The sequence below is a fragment of the Homalodisca vitripennis genome, chromosome 2, assembly GCF_021130785.1.
Source record: "Homalodisca vitripennis isolate AUS2020 chromosome 2, UT_GWSS_2.1, whole genome shotgun sequence".
In the NCBI taxonomy this organism is placed as follows: domain Eukaryota; kingdom Metazoa; phylum Arthropoda; class Insecta; order Hemiptera; family Cicadellidae; genus Homalodisca; species Homalodisca vitripennis.
The window spans coordinates 181,996,501-182,006,577 of record NC_060208.1 but is presented as its reverse complement, the minus strand read 5'-3'; the positions used below and the strand labels follow the sequence as shown (position 1 = coordinate 182,006,577).

The 10,077-nt window shown below is 32.7% G+C and overlaps 1 long non-coding RNA gene across 1 annotated transcript; it reads left to right on the top strand.

Moving 5' to 3' along the window:
* The first annotated feature begins 2,512 nt into the window (after positions 1-2,512).
* LOC124355132 lies at positions 2,513-10,077 on the top strand. The gene is made up of 2 exons (XR_006921744.1): positions 2,513-3,134; positions 9,926-10,077. It is a non-coding gene; the product is annotated as an uncharacterized LOC124355132 (long non-coding RNA).

Here is a 10,077-nt window from a genome sequence, read left to right as displayed (position 1 = left end):
AATTTTCAGTGAGTTCAACAATATTTAGTTCATTAAAATACTGGAATAAATATAATTTTACAATAACAAATTTAACCTACAATGATTGTTTTTCATTGGAGTTCTTTAATGCCACATATGGTGCTCCTCTTCTGGGCCACTGTCACTGATGTCTGTATCCGAACCATCTCCAACTGACATAATAAAGGATTCTATAATATTGTCAATCTGGGGTTCTGCGGCTGCAAAGTCCGTTTAGATTTTCTCCACGTGCGTGCACTTTACCTACCACTCTCCTGCGCCCATACGAGATCTTGTCTTCTCAGAAAGCTTTAGCTTGTCGCCGATGAGTCATAGGAAATGTTTTCGGGACGCAGCGCATAACGCTACCTCGCCACCTCTCCCGCCATTCACCACACACTCAAGGTCACGCCGGTAAAGTCCTCGAACTTTATTTTATATGGCATGCTCTCGAGTGGGCAAACCATTCAGTTTGTTTGTGTTAGCTAGCAAAACATATTGTAGAATACCCCGCCACCTCTCCCGCCATTCACCACACACTCAAGGTCACACCGGTAAAGTCCTCGAACTTTATTTTATATGGCATGCTCTCGAGTGGGCAAACCATTCAGTTTGTTTGTGTTAGCTAGCAAAACATATTGTAGAATACCCCGCCACCTCTCCCGCCATTCACCACACACTCAAGGTCACACCGGTAAAGACCTCGAACTTTATTTTATATGGCATGCTCTCGAGTGGGCAAACCATTCAGTTTGTTTGTGTTAGCTAGCAAAACATATTATAGAATACCCCGCCACCTCTCCCGCCATTCACCACACACTCAAGGTCACACCGGTAAAGTCCTCGAACTTTATTTTATATGGCATGCCAATACTTAAGTATTAGGTTATTTCTTTATCTGAAGAAGAGATCAGATTGCAGATCTCGAAACGTAGTGTTACTGATTTCTTGTTTCACTGAACGATGGATGGCAAATGTCCGGAAAAATCCTATTTCCTTCATATCAGTGTTTAAATTATAAAAGTCTACAAGCCAAGTAACCATAAAATGAGGTATGTATTGGGATTGTATGGCTATATGACGTATGCATGTCTCTGACGAGTGTACTGAGTTTGTTTACAAATTTATTTATTCTGTTATTTCTCGTTGTTATCACGGTTACCACTGAAACTAAAAGTATTCAAAGCTCAGTCAAACCCCCCATTAAGTGACGTGCGCAATCATCGAACTCAGTGTTACCTTTAACAAAAATGAAGCTTCAAGCACAATGTCGTCTATAAGTCAGTTCTTTTTCGATATATAATGCGAACAGATAGACAGAAATGAACTTTTCCCAGCTTCTGAAGTGATAAATGTCATAACATGCTTTAAAAGTATACTAAAAGTTAGACTGCTTTGTATTTTGTATCTGCAATTCTGTAGCAGTTATTCTCTGCTTTGCACGCATATAATAGCGTGAATTATATTTCCGACGCTCATGTTGAGTTGATTAATTTGCCTTACCGTATATATAAAATATACTTGTATATCACAGATCAAAGAAGCCTACTTCTGTCAGAAGACGACCAAGATGGGTTTTATATTAAACTGGACTTCAAAATTCTTGCTGACAGCTTCAAAGGTAGTCTTCGGAGTCAAATTCTGACCATCTTAACTCTTAGAACAATTTCTAAGTAGATGAATACTGTCCATGTTAAATTTCAGTATAATCGGTGGAATAGTTTATGCACGCAAAACAAACGAAAAAAGGCACTTTCGCATTTATAATATTTTTAGGATTTTGAATTATCTTGTTAAACATACAGGTATATCAGTACAGTAATAGTAATATTATAAAACGAGGTGTTTATCTTGCAATACATTTGAATGTTATGTATTTGTTTAGAAAAACGTAGAGACGTCATAAAACTTTAATTTACTTTTTAGTTTAATAGGATATTATATTTTTATATGCTGTATTCATCCAACTGCTTGTCCAATGTGAGTGGTTTTTTTTTTAGTTATATTTATATTACTATATATTGTTTCTTAAAAACAGTATTAACAAAAACTAAAACCACCTTAATACACGCTCTTAGGATTTGTTAAGTATCTTTAGGCAATGTTGCCATTTTAATAACTTCTGAATAATATTATACTAATACAATATTTTTCTTCTAAATATGTACTATTGAATATTATAGCCCATTTATCCCAATAACTGTTTCTTAATTGCGGATTTTAGGTCCGAGTAGTAAACTTATAATAACATTTAACAGGCAATCAAAATCTCCAGTCTAAAATTATAAAGTATTTATGTTTTATAAGTTTATGTTTTTTACTCATCTTCTATAGTTCACAAGAGTATTCGTTAACAACTTGTGGCACTTTGTAATTATATGAATGGCAGTGATTGTATATCCATAACCTACTGTATATTAGTAATTCAATAAAATAGTTACGATATCGATAAATTCGTTCTACGAATAAATCAGCTAATACTGCCCATTGAGATCTAATATTTGAGATTAATTATATAATCTGTGAATCCCATGATTAAATTGTGAATCCCCACCGCGATCACGGTTACGTTCACCATAAAATGTACAGAATGGCTGTAAGTGTTGCCAATCTCAATACGACGGAATATTAGAATGACGACATTTAACTAATCAATAGCAAATTAGTCTTCATTCAAAACTATAAAAAAATGGTAGATTTAGTATTACGTAGTATTTTATAACTCGTCTTTATTTGATTAACATAAATAAACGATGACATCGTCGTCATATAAATTACATTAAAAGTGCAGCAAAAACTATTTGTGGAGGTTATGTTGGTACACACGATAAGCTCTGCATATAAGCTGTAGAGAAATCTCCGCCAACCACTCACTCCTTCGTTGTGTGTACATTATCGAACTAGTGCTGAACAACAATCGCTATGGATAACGTATCCAGGAAAGAGGCCCATCAAGCAATTGACAAGGCAGGAGAAACCATAGGAAAGGTCCCCGGAGGAAAAGAAGTCATGGGATTTGGGCAGAAAGGACCTGATAAGGGCGGCCTCGCTGCAAAGGCCCAGGAACATCTTGGGGACGTCCAAAAGGGCACAACATTTGCGCATTTGCAGAGAGACGCCATGAAGAAGTAGAGGTAAGTCGATTTATTTCTGATTCAATGTATGGTAAATTTAATTCATTTTAGTTAATGTACAAGAAATACTTCCAGAGTCTAACAGTATATTTCACATGAATGTTAGTTATAAAAATGTTCTTGTTCATCATTTGAACTTCAATTGCATTATAAAACAAGATGTCAAAATAACACAGACTACAGTAAATTAAATTGTTTTGGTGAGATTCTGTGTACAGAGATTTGTTAATAGGTTAAGATTATTGATTGTTTTAAAATGTCTGTATATAGTTCCCACCATTTGTCATATCCAAGATTATAGTATCTAAATATGTTTTGAGTAGAAAACTGGATCATCATAATTTTCAGTTTGACAAAATAATCAACTATAGGAACAAATATACTATTGTGTTTATTATATATTACTCAAACCCTTTTGTGATTTAACAAAAAATACTTATAAGTTTATACTGTATTGTATTATACAGTAACACTAAACATTAAATATGTACCTGTATGCTACTTCTTCAAAAATCTCTGCTCTGGAAAACACAACTTGTATTTTTCAAAAGCTATTTAAGTAAATTCAGGTTCAGGACAAATTCTATAATTTCATTCCTAATTCAAGTACAATACCTATGTTAAATATTGGCCATAATCGAATTTTAAGTCTAATAGTCACAACACTCAAAACTAAAGGAATGTGATATCCAATTAAATAAATACATTTTAAATGTTATACATCATTATAGTATAAATTTATATCAATAACATAGAAAACTCTTTGATATGTATGTATTTTTTGGCCTTGTTCAAAATTTAGACTACCAAAATATTAGTGCAATTTCAGATTTAAGTGGAAATGAACATTAATTTGGTTTAGGTACCCTATTAAAAAAAGTAAAATATTGTGTTTCAAAAAATTAAAATCGTTTATATGTTGTATTAGATGAACTATATTTTTGTACTTTTGCCTCCTTCAACACAAATTATGACTTCACAAAAACATTCTACTTTCAGAGAAGGGGGGAAAATAATCTTTTTGGATATTCTACTAATGTACATTATAGAAAATTTCAATGCTTTAAAAAATATTGAGTATTTAGTTTTATTTTCTAAAAACTACAACTTACAATATTTTTTAAAAGGTAAAATATTTTCAGATTAAAGAAGAAAGAGAGTTTAGATGTATTGAATTGAATTTTGGTTGAGTAAATTCAGGTGTTTTAAGAGTTAGACATAATTTAACACATTTATCGCTGATGCTATATTTGGTGGCATTTAACAAATACTTGTGTAATATCAAATTTAATACTTACTCTACTTACCAATCTTAAGTGTTTTTAGAATATTATTAATGATAGTTTAAAAATATTAGTTGTTGAAACTTCATGTTTTTCCAGTGACACTTGTTTTTGAAGGGCAAATATTTTTCATACTGTACATAAGAAATAGTCATATGTTTTTATTAACTTTAACCAAGTGTGTGTGTGTGTGTACGCGTGTGCACACATACGCATGCGCGATGTGACAAAAACTGCATTGGCTCTTTTGAGACCTTATCTACAGATAAAACCAAACATTTGAGTGATATGTGTTCAGTTTGCAAAAACTGATCAAATTAAATGTATAATAATTTTTTTGGAATACTGTAAGATGTTTTCCATACAACTGCTCCATGGAGTTCCACAAAAATAATAGTGAAAATTCATAACTAATTTCCTAACTTAATACATAGACAAATATTTATACTATGAGAAATCAAAGTTTTATCACTTATTAAATCATTTTTAATAAATAGGCTAAAAACAACAGTTGTACCCAATTATTTAAATACTTAACTGATTGGAATAAAATCACATTACAATATATGTAAATAATCTACCTAGGCCTTAGTTATATTGCAAAACAGTTTTCATTTCATGCTGATCATACATATGATCTAATTACAGAAAATTTTAAATTAAATGGAAAGGCCACATTGATTATTTAACTAATAAATTAAGTTCTTGAAAATTGTCATTCAAATCCAGTTGGAATTTTACATAGAAAAACCACAGTAATTATTTAACTAATAAATTAAGTTCTTGAAATTGTCCTTTAAATCCAGTTAGAATTTTAAATGGAAAGGTCACATTGATTTATTTAACTCAGAAGTTCTCAAAGCCAAGCGTATTACAGACCCCACCTAAAAACCTACATTCTTCCAGGACCCCAACCTATATAAAACTCAATTATGCTAGTTATTCTTAGTTTTGTCCATACAATAATACACACATAAATAGTTCTATTTGTTTTTTAATTTGATTAAGTATAAAATATTTTTGAAAATAGTATATATTCATTTTTTTATATGAATATACTTAGCACGAAAATATATCATTGATAAGTACACACTTGCATACTTTCACAGTCATAAAATTTAGTTCAAATTAAAAGTTCAACACTGTTCTTTTTACCAATTTAAATTCAGAAATAACAATTCAGATCTCATATCCAGAGTGACAGGATATTCTTGACGGATGTAGGGGTCGCTTCCTGTCAAGATACATGAGGAAGAATTCAGGGCACTAATCTCAAGTCATGTTTTCTCGGAAGAAGGGGAAGTCAGCTCCGAACCAGCCTCTCCAGTCAAAGCAGGTAGGAGGTGGCACTCCCTTATGTCTAGGCTAGTAAGAACCTTTGATGAAAACCCCAACAACACCCAACAGTCATTTCCCATAGTAGACTAGACCTATTGAATTACCCTTGCACCCCAGAATCTTGACATTGCTTCCCAGTGATGTTCCGCTTCCTGGATATCCAAAAGGTTGCCCAGATTTAAGTGACAAATCAGTTTTTGATGTGCCCAGTGTAGGTTCAACTGGAAGGTATAAACCAGCCAGAAGTGACCCCTGCTGGGTAAACTTTTTATGTTACAAAGCGCAGAGAAAATGTTTGTTCGCACAAACATGTAGTATAAAAAGGGACAAGATGATTCAGGGCTTTATTTACTAAACTCTGTGATTTCCAACGGGTAAGAAACCAAAATGACACAAATTATCTTCTTTTTTGAAGAGTATATCCCAAGCCCTTCTGCGAGATAAATCTACCAATTGATATTGTTAATTTTCAGAGGGTCCGTAAGGCTGGTAACATCTTGTTGTTTGAAAGGGTGTATTATCCTGCAATTGTTTGCACAGGTGCAGGAATATACTTGCTAAGTCGGTCATATGTTCGAAAATCATGTTTTGAACCTCAACAGGTAGACTTTCTTCGGATTTGGTTAGAAACTGTTGTAACAGTCAGTGATGTGTAAAAATTTGTGTCATCTAGATGGGCCCACAGCTTCAGTTTATCAATCATTGCTTCGATTTTGTTTTCTACTACGAATATTTTATTATCAGGTTCTTATAAACATCAAGTTAAAAACATTTTTAAAAAAACATTTAAACAGTTTAAATGTGGAAATAAATTTGCCCAAGTACGCATTTTTGCAGAAACACGAAAGCCGTGATCTTTTTATTAACTTTACGTGTTTTTTATTTTTTTAAAATATTCTTAATTCATCAGCTAGTTTTAAAAAAAATGTGTGAGAACCTTTCCTCGAGAAAGTCAGTGAACCTATGTGTGTTTAAACAAGAGTTCATGCTCACTTCCCATTTCTTGACATAGCTGGGAGAAAATTGCGAGGGTTTAAGGGCCGTGACTTTGAAGTTGACAACTTTTATGAGTTTGTCAAATAGTTTTAAGCTCAGTTGACAGATTTTTCACTTCCAGCACTTCTCTATGTATTTTAACAGTGTGTCCACTTGACGATTGACGCTACTTGCATCACCTGGGCTATTAATGCAGTTCCATGACCCACTGTAGCTCCTGCTCCATCAGTAGCTAATCCTACAGATGAAGCTAATTGGGGCACGTAACATTTCTGACATATTGTCAACCCTTCTCTTCACTGAGTTGTTTGATATTGAAATCTACTTTATTCCTTTGACCGCAGCCTCACCTAACATTATGCTGCACATAATTTTGGCAGCAGGATAATGTTATAAGGCTCCTACATTATAAGGCTTTTCCGACTTAATCTACAGAGAAACAGCATATGGTGCCATTGTGGCCTTTTCATTTTGTAGTGCCTGTTGCAATTTTTTCAATTTTAATTTAGACTTTTCCATTTCATTATTTTTCGTTTTAAAAAATTATATTGACCTACCCGAAAACTCTTGAGTGTTTTGTTATTAAATGCCTACACAACTTAGCATGTTTCATTAGAAAGAAGTTGGTACCACAAAACACATTGCGGTTTTTGTTTAATATCTTTACCCGCTTGCACAAAACCCAAATTTAAATAAATAATCATCACAATACTGATCAAGGACACAGTTGCAGCCTAATCCTGCCTGTGCTAAATTGTGATTGACCAATACAAGTATGGGCTTTTAGTGTGGTTATGTACTCTTAATTGCCAACTCATACTTGATTTGGTAAAATGTTATTATTCTGAGTACCATGTATTCTTCTCCATAATTTTCAGGCTAGCTCTGAGAACTACCACACTTTGAGTAACTCTGATTTAACTAATCAATTAAGTATTTGCAGATTGTCATTTAAGATTTTAGTACATTCAGCCCTATAGAAATCTGTAATCCTACAATTCTTACATCCAGTCAGTTCTAAAATATGGCATTGTAGTCTGGGGTTTGTTTCCTGATTTCAATTCAAAAACATTAATACATATTATAGCAAAAGCTGGTTTTAGATCAAGCTGTAGAATAGATTTTATCAGAAGAAAATTCTTTTCTTGCTCTGTTTATACATTCTTGAGATACTGAAATCGACTAATAAATTTGTTACATTAAAACAATTTTGTTATGATCACACCTATTGTACATGTAACATATTTTCTTTAAAATCCTTCCTAAATCTATTATAAACATATCTAACAACAATTTATTAACACAATCAGAGGATTCTTACTAGACAGGGCTTACTACACTCTACATGAAATTTTAAGTGACAATTTAATAACGTTAAGGCTTTCAAAAAATACCATTTAAAAGATATTTTAACGTTAATATTTATTGTTATCTTGTATATTGATTGTTTTTATTGATATTTTGATACTTGTTATTTATGTCATTTCGTTTTTTTTTTCCGTGTGCTCTAAAATAGCATGTAAGAAATGTTTTAGAATTAGTGATCTAGTAATTATTGCTGTAACATTAGTTGTCTTATGTATATGAAGATGGACATGTTTCGTGTAAATTATAACTATTGTCAAATGTAATTATCTAAAAAGATTTTAGAGGATTACTAACTAAAACTATTCAGTATATGTGTAATGGAGCAAATGGATAATTACTTGGAGGGGATTGACGAATGAATGGAGGTTTAGAGGCTGGAAACTAAAGGGTTTAGAGGTAACAAACTGAAGGGTTTAGAGACTACAAACTGAAGGGTTTAGAGGCAACAAACTCTACAAACTGAGGGGGTTTAGAGGCAACAAACTCTACAAACTGAGGGGGTTTAGAGGCTACAAACTTAAGGGTTTAGAGGCTGGAAACAGGTTTAGAGGCTACAATATACCCCAATATTAGGATTAATGGTCTCCTCCGGACAATTGTTGCTTTTGTATTAGTTCCTTAGTTCACCGTCAGAGTGTATTAGCAATTAAACAGCACTTCTGTAGATTTGTAGTAGTTCAAGTAAACACTACTAGAGGCCAATGTGTATGATCTTACAGCTGCCAGGTATCGTTTAGTGAAGCAGCTGTTTGAAAATGAGACAAGATGAGCATGGCAGTTCAAGACAAAACCCACGACTGGTCACCCATGTTAACATAGGTGTGACAGACAAGGGATTAAATATTCATAAACGAACTAAAGGAAAGGCAATAGTATTTTCATTACATGCTACACCTTCACAAAAATTATTTTAAACCTTTTGGCATCAGACCTAAATTTTTCTTTTTGCCTGAGTAATACCAGTGACTGTTACCCAGGGTTACTCAAGAATACCGGACTCAGGCTGCCGTGGACTATTTTCAATTTTTACCTGTATCTCCTTTTTGTAATAAAATTATTGACTAAAAACGATGTACATAAATAGACGATATAACAGTAAATATAATTGTTTATAAAACAAATGTGAAAATTAAGAGTAATAATAAATAATGTATTTACCAAAACTTAAAAATTTGAGTAGAAAGATAATTCCAGATGAAAAATGTTTTGTTTCACTAAACATTATAGATAAAACTGTACACAATCACACATTTTTATTGGTTTTATAATCATAATACAGTTTTTATGACACATTTTAGTGTATTTATAACTAAAAATTTCAGTGGAAAGCAGTATTTCCAATATATAGTGGATATACTGCTAATAAACACAATTAATTTAATTAAACCGTAAATAATATGAAATAAAATTTGGATTGTCCTGATATCTGCACGTTAGTATTTTTAAAAAGTTACAAGCATGTCCTAATATCAGAGTATTTCTCGGCATTTCTCACTTGTCCGAATATCGACATTGGTACCCAAACACTCTATTCACACACATGGACGGACGGAAAGAATCTGGATGTCCATTTTCTTTCAGTGGCACTAAGAACTGTATTGGACCTTGCACACAAAATGAACATGGCACGGTACCGTCGCTGTGCCAGGTAGCAGCCAGCCACTGCCACTACAACCAACCAGCACCTTACCGTCCCCACCACAAATGTATTATAATCTTGATAGTTATCGAAATTGTAATATTCTTTATGTCTTAAAAATGTTTTCTTATGTGTTAATGCAATTAATGAATCTGTATATGTTGCAGGTGGTGTAACGTGTAGCAGTGTTCAGTTACATTGATATTCCATAATATTATAATCTTTGTTCCACAAAAATGATAATGTATTCTATTTTTATCTTTAAAATATTTTCATGAACACTGTGCACTTCTCATGTAGTAAAATCTGATGTTTTAAA